Raw genomic sequence first — 17,002 nt, forward strand, 5'->3', positions numbered from 1 at the left:
TATAATTATGTATTTCATTATATAATGCTTTATGATTTAAGCCAATAGGATGACTGGGTAATTACAAATTTAGTTCCCTTATATTTTTTAAATTATATTTTGGTTCCCTTATATTTTTTAGTTTGCTTATATTTTATTATTTTTTATATCAAGTGTAAAAAATATTATTATATTTATGGTTTTTCAACACTGGAATGGGATGGAAGTTTATTACATATATCAGAAAAAATGAGTAAATCATGGATTACAAAACTTTTGGAATTCTAAAATTGGAGTTAAACATCTATTTTCAAATAGCATGCCCCATTATTTTTAAATTTTTAATCTATTTTGCTGAAATTAGAATAAGATCCCATAGAAAATTCTGATTTAGTCCTGTTTAGCCATACCACTGGTAATGTCAATAATACTAGTTTATTGAATTTTAAATTCAGTATAAAATATTTAGCAAGCACATTTTGCCTCCTCAGTTCTATACTCTACATCAGAAGCCACTGAAGTTAGCAGTGTACAAGTGTTTATCTTGACTTTTCCCTGTAAAGGTAAATTTATTTATATCGTGTAAATAATATTTTTGAAACATTATCTGAGCACTAGTAATGCAAAAAGAAATATGTAGATTGCCTAAGAGTTTAGATCTGCTTAGTAAAGTTCATATGGTCTGAACCCTTATTGAAATTGATTGATAGACCAACTATCTGAAATCACAACCTGAGATATTATTTATCTAGCTTTACCCTATATTCTGTAAAGAGGATCCTTTAGACTTCAGGTGTCTAACACAACAGCCATTAGCACCTGTAGCTATTGAGCATTGACATATGACTAATTTGATTAAGGTACTAAAATGTTAAACTTCTTCATTTTGAAAAAGTATATTTTAAAATAATCATGATTTTAAAAATAAAAGTCAGAGGCCAGGCATGGTGACATTCATGCCTGTAATCCCAGAACTTTGGGAGGCTGAGGTAGGAGGATCAATTGAGCCCAGGAGTTTGAGACCAGCTCTGCTAACATAGCAAGATCACATCACTATAATAAATAAATAAGGAAAAAATAAACTAAAAGGTAATTTTTCTTTTTCTTTTTTTTTTTTTTTTTTTTTAGGTGGAGTCTCACTCTGTCACCCACTCTGGAGTGCAATGGCATGATCTCAGCTCACTGCAACTTCCACCTCCTGGGTTCAAGCGATTCTTCTGTCTCAGTCTCCAGAGAAGCTGTAATTACAAGTGCATGCTACCATGCCCTGCTAATTTTTTGTATCTTTAGTAGAGATGGGGTTTAAGCATGTTGGCCAGGCTGGTCTCAAACTCTTGACCTTGTGATCCACCTTCCTCAGCCTCCCAAAGTGCTGGGATCACAGGCATGAGCCATCATGCTCAGCCAAATTACAAGGTGCTTTTAAAATTATTTTGTAATGATAACACTGGACAATATAGTTATTACAATATAAAATTTGTGGAACTCAGTTAAAATATTACTTAAATAGAAATAATTTTTTTATTAGGGGCAAAATATGATTTAAAGTTAATCGCCTATCTTTGTAAGCTAAGAAAGGAAGCCCAAACCAAATTCAAAGTAGAAAGTCATTTAAATTTTTCTATTGTATACCATTTGGATGAATACAATCTAATTGTATTTTAGTTCACACATTCTTGAAACAACTTTTATACATATCACAACAGGTCTTATCTACATATAACTGGAATGCATAGCAGCAGAAACTTTTTAAGACCTTTATTGTTATTATTTTTTCACTGCCACTTCAATAGGAGCAATTCTGCTAGGCATATTTATACTTTTATGACATTATCAGTTTTGGAAACATAAATTTGCATGGAAGAGCTGATTTGAACATATAAAGAGGCATTTTTATGCACAAATGAAATTATATACACCTGTTTTGCACTGCTATAAAGAAGTACAAAAGTCTGGCCAAATAATAAAGAAAAGAGGTTTAATTGACTCACAGTTCCACATGGTTGGACAGGCCTCAGGAAACTTACAATCATAATAAAAAGTGAAGGGAAAGCAAGCACCTTCCTTACAAGGCATCAGGTGAGAGAAGTGAGCAAAAGGAGGGAAAACTGCCTTATAAAACCAAAAGATTTCAAGAGGACTCACTCATTATCACTAGAACCAGCATGCAAGAAACTGCCCCCATGATCCAATCACCTCTCTCCCTTGACACGTGGGGATTACAATTCTAGATGAGATATGGATGGGGACACAAAGCCAAACCATATCATTCTGCCTCAGGCCCCTCCCAGATCTAAAATACTCACATTTCAAAACCAATAATGCCTTCTCAACACTTCCCCAAAGTCTTAACTCATTTCAGCATTAACTCAAAAGTCCGCAGTTTAAAGTATTGAGACAAGGCAAGTTCTTATCTCCTATGAGCGTGTAAAATCAACAGCAAGTTCCTTACTTCCAAGATACAATGGGAATACATATATTAGATAAATGCCCCCATTCCAAATGGGACAAATTGGCCAAAACAAAGCAGCTACAGGACTCATTCAAGTCTGAAATCCAGTGGGGCAGCCACTAAATCTTAAAGCTCCAAAATAATCTCCTTTGACTCCATGTCTGACACCCAGGTCATGCTGATGCAAAGTGTGGGCTCCCACAATCTTGGACAGCTCCATTTCCTTTACTTCCCAGTCTTGGTTATGTCTTTATTACCTTTATTTTGGCCATGTCTATATCTGAGTCTTGGCTATGTCTTTACAGGTGTGAAAACAGACAAATACAATAAACTCCCTCTCCCTTTTTTTATGTAATGAGCCACTGTTTGTTTATATTAATTTGTAGAAAAACATATGCTGAGGACACTGTTAAAAACAATAGAGCAATCAGCTGGCAATTACAAGATTTTAACATCTGCCTATGGTCAGGATAAAAAAAAAAGAATACTAGCAGTACTACTCTCATGTCAGTAACCCCAAACTGTGCCTTCCAGAGAAGAAATATCAGAGACTTAAAAACATTGGAAAATAAACTTCACTAAAATGATCTGGGCAGTTATTAAAAAGTAAAAAAACAAAATAACACTAACAAGCCCTGGATTATTAACCATTCTCTAGAACTTATGAATTTATATATTATGTAAAATGTCCTGTTTCCAATAAAAAAATTTACAAGAAATGCAAGGTAATAGGAAATTATGACCCATACAATGTAATAAAGTAAGCAACACAAACTTCCTATGAGGATAACCATATGTCATATTTAACACAGAAATAATTAAAAATGGTAATCATAATTATGTTAACAGAATCTGAAAGTCAAAATTTAAAAAGAAAAGAAAGATATGATGATATCACATTAATAATGAATATTTATTAAGAGATAGACATAAAAAAGAACCAAATGAAAATTTCAAAGTTAAAAATTAAATTACTGAAATACAAAATTCTCTAGAAGAGCGCGACAGTGGATTTGAACTGGAAGAAGCAATAATTAGCAAACTTAAATATAAATAGGCATTATTTAAAATGAAGAATGGAATTTATAAAAATGAGTGAGAAAAAAATGAAGTCATTTCAAAGAATTTGTGCGAGCATCAACATAGGTGTATGTTGAGTAGCAGAGAGTGAGAAGAAAAAAAAAAAAAAAGAAAAAGTACTTGATATACTGGCAAAAAAATTTCCAAATAGATTGAAAATTTCCGAATAGCTTATACATTCAGAAAATCTAACAAACTTCAAGTAAGATAAACACAAACACACAAACACTTTCTGGTAAATTGTGAAATCCACAAACACTTTCTGGTAAATATGCTTAAAGTCAAAGGCAAGGAGAAAATCTAGAAAGCAACCAGAGTAAAATCACTCATCAATTGCAAGAGAACTCTGAAAAGGTTAGTAGCTGACGTGTCAGCAGAAACCATGTAGAATAGTAGGTAGTTAAATAACTTATTTGAAATGCCCAAAGAGAAAACAACAACAACAACAACAACTGTCAGCCAAAAATTTCATTTTCAGCAAAGCTAATTTTCAAGATAGATAAAAACTAAAAACAATTGTTATTAACGAATCTACCTTAACAGAAATAAAGAAATTTTTCAAGATCAAAACAAATGACCCCAGTCTATAATTTCAATCCACATCAAAAAAGCAACAGTAAAGGTGATTGTTAAATCATAAGACAGTCTACATTCATATTTATATATGTCTAATGAATGTTTTAAACATCCCTTGTATCAAATAATATGTACATAATTTAATGTGGGCCTATAACATATAGAAATGTTATATAATTGTAATATATATGACAAAACAACATAAAGAATATATGTGAAAGCGAAGCTCTACCAGGCTAAGGCAGTGACTTCACATGGGCAGTAATAATCATAACAATATATTATGGGTTTGAAATGTTAAAAATTCAGTATTTATAACAATAGTTTCAAAAATTAAGATGCATAGGGTAAACCCTATAGTAATCAGTAAAAAATCAAAATATAGTGGAAATACATTAGAATGCTACATTAAAAAATACATAATGGACATCAGACACAGACAAAAAGAAGTGAAATGACAAACATAAATTCAGCTTCATCAATAATTCCATCATATGTGAATTGATCAAATCAATCTAAAGTCAGTAGATTGTCAGATTTGGTAAAACAATATGATTGACTCTGCATTGTCTACAGAGACACACGTTAGCTTTAAAGATACAAAAATAAAAAATAAAGGAATTAAGAAATGGAAGTATATATCACACAAATCACAATTGCAAGAAAGCTGAATGGGTTACATAGCTAATGCTATGCAAAATAGATGTGAAACAACAACAAAAAACAGTTTTTAGTAACGAAGAGGAACATTTCATCATTGTACAATAGTCAACCCATCAGGAAGGTAAAATTATAAACATATACGTGCCTATCAACAGAACATAAAAATACATGATCAAAAATTGACAAAATGAAGGGAGAAATAGACAATTCAATGAAAAGTGTCAGAGACATTAATAGCGCACTTTCAATAATGCTTTTAAGAACTAGACAGAAGATCAAATATTAAACAGGAGACCGAAACCACACTGTGAGCCAACAGTATGAACTTAACAGACGTTTAGGGAAACTCCACACAGCAACAAAAGAATATACATTCTTCTCATGTGTCATGAACATGTTCCAGGATATACTATACTATATGTTATATACTATATGTTATATACTATATGCTATATGCTATATATTATATGTTATATACTATATGTGAAGCCATTAAAAAAAGGAGCAAGCTAAGTACATATCAATGGGTAGAAATAATCCAAAGTATGCTCTCTGACTATGATGGAAAAAATTAGAAATAGGAAATGTAAAACAATTGAGAAGATCACAATCATGTGGTAAACAACATCCTCTTAAATAACCTGTGGGTCAAGAAACAATAAAAAAAATAGAATGAAAAAATAACTTCAAATGAATAAAAATGAAGACACATGATACAAAAATTCGTAAGATGTAGCTAAAGCATGCTTAGAGAGAAAAAAAGCACAATAGCTGTAAATGTCTGTGTCAGTAAAGGAGAAAGAAACATCCACAAAATCTCAATGGAATGAGAAGAGAAAACTGAACTTAAAGTAAAAATAACAATGCAAATATTAAAGATTAGTTCAGAAATTTCTAAAACAGATACTAAAAAAGAAGAAGAGAAAACTTGCTGAAACAAAAAACTGAAAAGATGAAAAAAGACAGACCTTTCATCATGAAAAAAAGTGACAAAAGTTTTTGACCAAGAAAAATAGAAAAATGACTCAAAATATTAGAATTCAAAGTAAAAGAGGTGGCATTAATGCTGACTTCACATAAATAGAAAGGATTATTAGTTAATACCATTGACAATCTTATTCCAGCCCATTAGGTAACTTTAGAATAATTATGTAAACTAAAAAACATGGAGTAAAATTATTCATTCAAAAAAAAAACTGAGTTACTTAATGAAATTGTAATTATTTAGTATATTTATCAAAAATAAGATTTGAGACTTGTCTTCTCATTATATTAAAAGCTAGAATACTGGATAGAATATATGAGAAAAAAGATTCAGCTGTTTGACAACAGGCAGCACAGGATGTGACTTTTGAGAAAAGAAAAACAAACAAGGTAAGCCCTATCATTTCCCCAGCTTTCATCTTGAAAAACATTCTGTACTGCAATGCAGGGAGGAGGAACACAAGCAGAAAATAGTCCTCTTGTTGAGTTGAGGAGACTGATACAGTGATTTGGAGAAACCATAGTAACTGAAACTCCTGATGAAAAATACCAGAGAAGAGATTATGAAAGGTAAGATATTCAGAAACCTCTATAGAGTATTCTCTGATTATTTATCTAAATATTAGTCTCTGCATGCATAGGGTAAAATTCCATGAGCTCAGACAATTGCCAGGCAATTATACGATGAACAATCCTCAGAGTTCACACAAAGATTGAAGACATTTGATTTCTATGTGACCAGAGTAAGGAGATCAGACTGAACACTTGTAGAATTCTGTATAGACATCCGAAGACTTACATCTAACTAGTAAGACTAATTTTTTTCTGGAAAAATGCCTACCTTATTAAAATGTGTAATAGCTTTTTAAAAACCTGCAAATTCTTTGACATTTTTTCCCACTTGAAGATGGGGGCTATGCCCACCTTAAAAGCTTTCCTGTAATCAATATAATGTAGCCTTAGTAACTTACTTATACCAAAAATGTAGCAGACATGATGAAAAAACACCTTGTTCTCTTGATATATCTATTCTGGGGCAAGCCTAGACATCATATAAGAATTTTGACTAATTTGGGACCAGCATACTGAAGAAACCACATCTAGACAGCTCAAGTATCAATCTCAGCTGATACTTGAGATCAGTTTCAAGCATCAGTCCCAACAGAATGCCAGCGATATCAATGATGTATCTGGGATGTCTAACTAAAAAAACTCCTCAAAAGAATGTAACCCTAAGCAACATCTGCAAAGATTGTATTAGTAACTTCAAATAATATTTGCAAACCTGAATCATTTATGAATTTCTAGCCAACAGAAGCAATTAACATAATAAAACTAATTTTATAACACTAAATTTAATTTTTCAAGTGCAAGCAAGTTTACTCGGAAGGCAAAGGGATAAATGAATTGCTACTCCATAGGCAGAGCAGGCCATGACATTTCAGAGAATTGTGTTATACAGCAATAGAAAATAAAGCAATGCATAAATATAAGCCTTGAAAGGATCAAGTTAATAAGTTGTTTGCAAATAACTAACTCTATGGCAGACATTAAATCTCTAACAATACTTAAATAAAGTAAACATATCTAGCATTTGGCATTGAAAATAATCATACCTGGCATACAAAAATTACTAGATATGCGAAGTAGCAGTAATATTTGACTTATAAGCAGAAGACTCTGTTAATAGAAATAGACTGTAAAACATCAAATACAGTGGAAAAAAACAGGCAGAAACTTTGAAGTATATATTATAAAAAATGTGCTCAATATATTTTTAAAAACCTAAATAAAACAAAGAAAAAAGATGAGCAGTCAAGAAAAACAACTGGAATTGCTGAAAAAAAAATACATATATGAAAATAAAATTTTAGTAAATAGACTTAATGGTAATATTAGATAATGCACAAGGGAAAAAAATGAGTTTGAAGGCAATGACAATATAATCAATCTAAACTAAAACCCAGAGAAAAAAGAATGAACCAATGAATACATACTGACCTGTGAATCTATCCCAAGTAGTCAAACATATGTTAAATATCATTTTAAGGGGAAATGTACAGGGCAGAAAAGTATTTGAACAAATATGAACAAAATTTTACACATTTATTGGAAAATATAAATCTATAAAATGATGCCAAGTTTGATAAACACCAAAAATTGAAAATAAAAAAACTTCACAAGGAAGTGATTTCTTAAATCATAAAAGGAAATACTTTTAAAACACCCCCCACAAAGAAAACAAATACAAATTATATATAGGAGAAAAATAAGAGCACATATATCTCATCAGAAACTGTCAGAATTCAATAGAATCTTACCAAAGAAAAAGTCTAGTTATAATCTATACTGAGATTAAATCTTCAAAAATAATATATATATAAATATTTTTTAGATAAAAGCTAAAACCATTTTTGTAAGAGTTTTAATGCAAGAAATGATAAAAGTTATTAGATTAAAAACATAATTTATATGAGCACTTGGATACATATAGATGAAGAGGACTAAAATGGCAAACGTGGTTGAACATAAAATATTTACTTTTCCTCATAAATTTGGAGTGATTAAGGCAAAAATAACAATTTTCTGTTGAATTTATAAAATATGTATGGCAGTAGTGGTATAAAGGACATGGAGGGATAAAGAAAGTATAAGACTGTAAGGCAATGGAATATTACTTTAAACTATGATAAGTTAATGATGCATAAGCAAAACCTGACAGCAACTATTAAAAACAAAGTAATTAAAGAATTGTAAAGACAAATAGTAATTCTAAAAGAAGACAGAGAAAGAGAAAATAAAAAGCAACAAATGTAACAAATAATAAAAATTTGCTGCATAATGGTTGAAACGAACCATACTAAATATAAATGGTCTGGAACTCCAAAAATATGTTGAATTATCAATTAGAAACAAACATGCCCAACTTTATACTACCTACAAGGTAAAAACTAAATATAGAGATATAAGTTAAAAGTAAAGAATAAAAAAGATGAATCATTTCAGCACAAAAATTTTAAAAGAAACATGGCTATATTAATATTATGCAAACCAAATTCAGAGCAACAAACACGACAGGTATAAAAGGGAACATTTTATAATTGATGATGTAAATTTTAACTTAATAAATAAAGCAATTCATCAAAAGTGTTAACTGTTTTAAACATGTAGGCACATAATGATACTTTCATCATACATGAATAACAGAAAAAATGCAAACCTGCAAAATTAAAAGAAGAAATAGAAAAATCCACAATTACATTTTGTATAATTCACAACGCTTTCCTCACCAATTGGTAGAATATTTACAGGAAATTAATAATAATATATGTATTTTAAAAACACTATTTACCAACATTTTCTATTTAACATTTATACAACATTATATCAGCAAATATAGACTACAGGTCCTCTTTAATTACACATAGACTAGTATAGGCCATAAATTGAACTGTAAAACACATCATGAGTTTAAAAATAGTAAAAAAAATTGCAGTGTGTGTACTCTAACCATGATGGAATTAATATAGAAGTGAAAAAAAACACTGGTGGAAAGTTCCAGACATTAGGAAATGAAAAATACAATTCAAGTAAGTCATGTTCAAAAGCAAATGGCAAATGAAATCTGTAAAGTATATTTCGAGTTGAATGAAGATAAAAACACACATATCACAATGAAATGCAGACAAAGCAGTACACAGAGAGAAATCTATAGCTTAACATTTGAACTGTAAATAGGTGTGGCTTCCTTCATGGACAACTGTAGTAAGATATTTTATATATGAAATGTGCATGTATAGATTTTAGCATCTGCAGCTGTCCTTAAACCAGTCTGCTGTAGATACGGAGAGCTGACCATATAAGATTTAAAATAGTTCCAACTCTAGTCAAGGACTATATTCTAGAACCAAACATGTGTGTCCATTTGCTAAAATAATTTATTATCTAAGAAATAACCAGAATTGATAATATGCCTTTGCACCACAGAATAAGACAGTTCATTATTCCTGAAGGAGCCAAATGTTTAGTTCAGTATAAAAAAAAATGAAAGAACCCACAAAATACCTTCTGTGAGCTGAGATAGCTTGTGTCTAACCAGTCTTGTCACTCCTTAGTACATGTCACAAATTGGAGTGGCTGGGTTATCTAAAGCTGTGCCTAGATTGCTTCCTGGAAAGCACTGTTGTTGTCAACTCTTTATTATTCTTTAACCCATTTGCCTTTTGCCCCAAGAATACTCACCAGCAGTGCTTGCAGCTGCAGCATTTACCCTGAGGTAACGTTGCCACGAAACATCTTACTTTTATTATTATTTTTGCATTTCATTGGTATATTGGCTCTGGAAACAAAGGACATCATTCTATTTATAGCACCCTGTTTTTAGTGGTGGTATTTTCATTTACAAAATATGGTAATTCATATTATGAATTGGAAAATGGAGGATTTGTACCTGTGATATTAACATTGTTCTTGAACAGTTGTTGGCTGAAAATTCATTTGATGTGTCTGATTTTTTTCAAAATAGGTGATTCTGATGATTCCTATGATTCTGACATTAGTTCTGTTTAGAAATAACTTTAAGAACAGTTTTTATATTTTATTTTCACACCGACAATCAGTCACAGTGCTTCAGCCTCAAAGGGCAAGTTTATATAAAATCAAATGAGTGCTGTCAGTGAGCTGTATTTTTTTTTTGTCTAAATGGAAAATTGGTTAAAGCTAAATATACTTGTTGCTGGGGAAAGCCTACTGTTTCTCAGCAATTTGTTAATGCAATCACAACTTCATATCTATGGTAGAGCAGAGTGGACATTACAAAATCTCTTCACCAATGCATTCAAGTGTAGAAACACCAGAGGTAATGAACTTGTTAAGCAGTCTGAGCATTCAGGGAAAATAAGTTGGTAGTAAGTCAGTCAAGAAATAAGCATGGCATGAAATAAAATAAAAGCAGTGAGGATGAAGGATACTAGACAGATTTCAAAGAGATTTAGAACTTTGATGCAATAAGACTTAAGGATTAATGTATGATAAGAAAGAATGTAAAGTAACTTCAAGTTTCTGTTTTAAACCACTAAGTGACAAGAGGTGAAGAATAGTGTTAGAAAAGATCAGGAATTCTTTCCTGTGCTTCTGGAAATATACCAAAAATGAATATATCAAATTAATAGCACTTACCTCTTTAATTTACAAAATTTAATTAAACACAAATCGAGCCTATTTTTATCTTACTAATGTGATAGAAGTATATTTAATGCTGTGCCAGCTGACATTTATTTATCAACAAGAATCTTCCTTTGGATTTCAAAATGTACTACTTAACACTTTCATAGATTTACAGTATTGTCTTGCCTCACTGTCCTTTAATCATTTGCCTTTTACTTGCCTCACTTATCTTTTCCCAAACTGTATGTGTGTGTGTTTATATACTTTAACCTGAATACATGATTATAGGAAATTGCAGAAATAGTTCTGTATCTGAATATCTGTGATTTAATATTTATATCCCTTTCAATGCTTTCTCAGTGGATTTTAATACACTTTGTTTAAAAGCGAGTAAATGAATAATGAATCTTCTATCAAGCGAATATAGAGGAACTAAAAAGGACATAGTATGCTGTAACCAACAGATATTTAAATAAAAATTTGTAATGAATAACATTCAAATAGGTATGGTTTCAGTCTCATATAACCTCTCTATATTTTTATAATAGCTACAAAATTACCCTCAGTAAATTATTCAACATAATTCATTAATTATTGCAAATACATTTAAATAAAGATATTTTCTCTATTTAGGCATACATATTGCTTCTCAAATGGTAATTATTTAAGTCTTTCCAACAGGATAAAATTTCTAGACTGTATTTATGTATACCTACACTAAAGAAATATATTCTCTTTGAAAATTAAAAAAGTTAACAATAAAATCAGTTCACATGTTTTGAAGAAATTTTTTGAATAGAAATTTTTCAGAAGAAAAATTCTCAGGAGTGCTTTTATTTGTTATGTTGGCTTTTTTATTATTTATACATATATACTTAATCTGAAAAGCTCCTAATATATGGAAAGAGTAGACTACTAATATTTTGAGTAATAGGATTTAAGGCCATAAATTTAAACATAAAACTTCCAGTGTAAGTAATATAAACTCAGATGCTCTCCCACAGTAATTTTTGTGATGAGGAAAATGTGCTATATATGTGCTGTCCTGTGTAATAAAAAGTTAATCTCAATCTAAATATCCACATGTGGTTCATGACCATGATATAGAAAAGCAAAGAAAAGATGAATAAATTTTACTCAGTCAATATTTCATCTAAAAATGAATCATCCACTTTTAGATTTTAATAATAAGAAATTATGACACGGATCATAAAAGACTAGGTGGGAAGGGCTAGTTTTTTCACAGGCTATGTAAATGGCATACTTAGTCAAACCAATCCTCTAGGCCCTATGGAAATTAACCACCACCTACTCAGGCCTCTGTACATAATTGATTGTATTCCACCCCGAAACTGGAGACCCTCTCTGGAGTGAGCTGCTTTCCTAGCATCAGGAAGCCTTCTCTCTCTTTCTTCTTCTTTGTCTATTAAAGTTCTACTCCTATTTCTAGATCCTTGAGGAATTGCCACACTGTCTTCCACAATAGATGAACTATTTTACATTCCCACCAACAGTTTAAAGTTGTTCCTAATTCTCTACAGTCTCTCCAGCATCTGATGTCTCTAGCTATTTTAATGATCGCCATTCTAACTGGTGTGAGATGGTATCTCAATGTGGTTTTGATTTGCGTTTCTCTAACGATCAGTGATGATGAGCATTTTTTCATATATTTGTTGGCTGCATAAATGTCTTCTTTTGAAAAGTGTCTGTTCATATCTTTCACTCACTTTTTGATGGTGTTGTTTCTTTTTTTCTTGTAAATTTGTTTAAGTTCTTTGTAGATTCTGGATATTAGCTCTTTGTCAGATGAGTAGCTTGCAAAAACTTTTTCCAATTCTGTTGGCGGTCAGTTCACTCTAATGATTGTTTCTTTTGCTGTGCAGAAGCTCTTAAGTCTAATTAGATACCATTTGTCTATTTTGTTTTTTGTTGCTATTGCTTTTTGTGTTTTAGTCATAAAGTCCTCGCCTATCCAATTTGACCCAGCAATCCCATTACTGGGCATATACTCAAAGGATTATAAATCATTCTATTATAAAGACATATGCACATGTATTTTCATTGCAGCACTGTTTACAATAGCAGAGACCTGGAACCAACCCAAATGACCATCAGTGATAGACTGGATAAGGAAAATGTGGCACATATACACCATGGAATACGATGCAGCCATAAAAAAGATAAGTTCATGTCCTTTGCAGGGACATGGATGAATCTGGAAACCATCATTCTCAGTAAAGTGACACAAGAACAGAAAACCAAACACCACATATTCTCACTCATAGGTGGGTGTTGAACAATGAGAACACATGGATACATGGAAGGAAACATTATATACTAGGGTCTGTTGGAAGGCAGGACCCTAGGGGAGGGATAGCAAAGGTGGGGAGGTCGGGGAGGGATAACACTGAGAAAAATGCCTGATGTAGGTGACTAGAAGATGAATTCAGCAAGCCACCATGACATATGTATACCTATGCAACAATCCTACAAGTTCTGCACATGTACCCCAGAATTTAAAGTACAATTTTTTAAAAATGACATTTACATTGAAAAAAAGAAGTTACTACTCCTAAATCCATCCTCCTGTGTCTGTTTTCAGAATTCTTTCTCATGTGAGACAAAAAGCCAGGATATATACCCCAGAAAATAAAGCCATATCTGAACCAATAGGCAAGATAGATACATAAAAGACATTCAGATTGGAAAGAAAGAAGATAAACTATCCCTGCTTGAAGGTGACATATTCTTATACTTTAAACAACCCAAATATTTCAGCTAAAAACACCTCAAAAACCCTGTGAGAACTGATAAATGAATTTAATACCTTAGTAGGTTGTAAAATTAACATACACAAATCAGTAGTATTTGGAACATCAAGAGAAAACTATCTGAAAAAGAAATGAATAACTGAATCCTATTTAAAATAGGTACAACAATAAAATATATATATAAAATTCAACCAAAGAAGTAAAAAAAAAATCTCTACAGTAAAAATATAAAACACTGGCAACAGAAATTAAGGAGGATACAAATAATGAAAAAGTATTTTATGCTCATGGGTGAAAGAATTTAATATTGTTAAAATATCTTTGCCACTAAAGGAATCTACACATTCAGTGTTTCTGGATCAAAATACAAAAGACACTCTTCACAAAAGTCGAAAAAAAGTTCTAAACATTTCTATGAAAATGCAAAAGTCTCCAGATAGCCAAAGCAATCCTGGGCAAAAAGAACAAAGCTGAGTTATACTACCTGACTTCAAATTATACCTTATAATAAACAAATGTTATGCTACTGGCATAATGACAGATACATAGACCAATGAAAATAATAGAGATCCAAGAAACAAATCCACATAGTTACAGTCATCTCTTTTTGGACAAAAATATCAAGAACACAGAATGGATAAAGGACACTCTTTTCAATAAACTGTATTAGGAAAAGTTGATGTCCAGATACAGGTGAATTCAAACAGATGTTCATCTCAAACCATGTCCACATATCAACTTAAAGTAGATTAAGGAGTTACACATAAAATTGAAACTGCTAAACCAATAGAAGAAAATGTAAGGGAAATCATAGCCTTGGTCTGGGCAACATTTTTGTTGCTGTTGTTTGTTTGCTTTTTAAAAATATGACCCTAATATCAGATATAACAAAAGCAAAATTAAACAAATTTTATTATATCAAACTAAAATGTTTGTGTACAACAAAGAACATAAACAGAGTAAAGGTATATCTTTACAGCAGAAAACATCAACAGAGTAAAGAGACCATCTTAAAAAATCAGAGAAATTATTTGTAAAGCACACATCTGAAAAGAGGTTCACATCCAAAATACTAAGAAAATCAAACAGCTAAACAATAAGAAAACAACTCACTTAAAAATGGGCAAAGCATCTGACTATAGATTTCTCAAAAGAAGACATATGAATGCTCACACATTTTTTTAAATGCTCAATATCATTAATCATCACTGAAATGCAAATGAAAATCACAGTGAGATGTCACATCATACCTGTTGGAATGGCTATTATTAAAAACATGAGGCCGGGCACGGTGGCTCAAGCCTGTAATCCCAGCACTTTGGGCGGCCGAGGGGGGTGGATCACGAGGTCGAGAGATCGAGACCATCCTGGTCAACATGGTGAAACCCCGTCTCTACTAAAAATACAAAAAATTAGCTGGGCATGGTGGCACGTGCCTGTAATTCCAGCTACTCAGGAGGCTGAGGCAGGAGAATTACCTGAACCCAGGAGGTGGAGGTTGCGGTGAGCCGAGATCGCGCCATTACACTCCAGCCTGGGTAACAAGAGCGAAACTCCGTCTAAAAAAAAAAAAAAAAAAAAAAAAACAAAAAAAACATGAAAGATAACAGTGTTGGCAATGATGTGGAGGAAAGGAAACTCTTATGCACTGTTTGTGGGAATATAAGTTAGTATAACTATTGTGGAAAACAGTATGGAAGTTCTGAAAACGTTAAAAATAGAACTACCATATGATCCGTCCATCTTACTACTGGGTATATATCCAAAAGGATACAAAATGAGCATATCAAATAGATGCCTGCACTCCATAGACATTGTAGCATTATTCACAATCTCCAAGATATAAAATCAACCTAAGCATCTATCATAAATAAATTAGTAAAGAGAATTTGGTATATATACACAAGGGAAAATGTGGAATATTATTATAAAGATAAAAAGAATAAACCTGTCATCTGCATTAATATGGATGAATCTGAACAACATCATGTTAAATGAAATATGCCAGGCACAGAAAGCTAAATATCACATCATTTCACTTATATGTGAATCTAAAAATGTCAAATGCCCAGAAACATTGTAAAGTGGTAGTTACCTTAGGATCGGGGGATGGTGGAATTGGGAGACGTTGGTGAAAGGACAGAACATTTCAAAGACGAGGAATAAATTCATGAGATTTGTTGTACATCATAGTGCCTACAGTTAATAATATATTTTGTACTTAAGAAATGATGCTCAGTGCAATAGTTTATGCCTGTAATTGCAGCTACTAAGAAGGCTGATGAAAGAAGACAGCTTAAGGACAGAAGATCGAGATCAGCTTGGTCAACACAGCGAGACCAGTAGCTGGGCATGGTGGCACATGCCTGTAGTCCCAGCTACATGAGAGGCTAAGGCAAGAGGATTGCTTAAGTCTAGTAGTTTGAGGCTGCAGAGAGCTATAATTACATCACTGCACCACAGCTTGGGCCACAGAGAAGACCAGTTTCAAAAAATAATTGTAAAAGGGTAGATTTTATGTGTTCTTATCACACACACACACACACACACACACACACACACACACACACACACAAATAATCATATGATTCTTGCATTGGTAAAATAGCTTGATTTTGATTTAGGCATTCAACAATGCATTTATATATCTAAACATAATATTGTACGACATAAAAATACACAATTTTGTCTTGTCAATGACAAAATTAAAAAAAACTTTTAATATTAAATATAAAGTCTATGCAGTACTGAGTATGACAATGATGTCCATTAAGCATCACTTTTATTCAACAGCGTATTGGAGATCTTAGCCAATGATATAAGGTGTGAAAGTAAGGTAAATCTTGGGGCTCTAAGTCCCTAAGCTAAAGGGAAAATACATTTATTTTACTTGATTTTCTATATAAACTGTGAGATAATATACTTTTCAAAGGGCCATTCTTCAATATTTAAACAGTAGCAGATAAAAAGTACTTAAGAAATATTTAGTGCATAAAAATATTATTTTTTCTTCCAACAAAGTTTCTAACTGCAAGATTAGAATAAAAATAGTGATAAAATGGGAATAGTATGTGCAAAATTGTTATATACTATTAAACATGATAACCAGCTACATGTTCTCAGTTGTATAAATACTGAAAATATTTGGAAAATGTTAGTACTCATGAGGTGTAAAAGAGCAAGTAGAAGTTTTAAGTTAACTGTCAGGATAATTTTGAAACCTTTTATCTAGTGAAATATTGGGGCATGGTAAGGGGTAATATGTCTTAAAACTTTTGAGATTTAATTAATTCTTTTAATTCTTAATATTTATAATGCTGAAACTTTGTTT

The sequence above is a fragment of the Saimiri boliviensis genome, chromosome 3 (genome assembly GCF_048565385.1).
Source record: "Saimiri boliviensis isolate mSaiBol1 chromosome 3, mSaiBol1.pri, whole genome shotgun sequence".
Lineage (NCBI taxonomy): Eukaryota > Metazoa > Chordata > Mammalia > Primates > Cebidae > Saimiri > Saimiri boliviensis.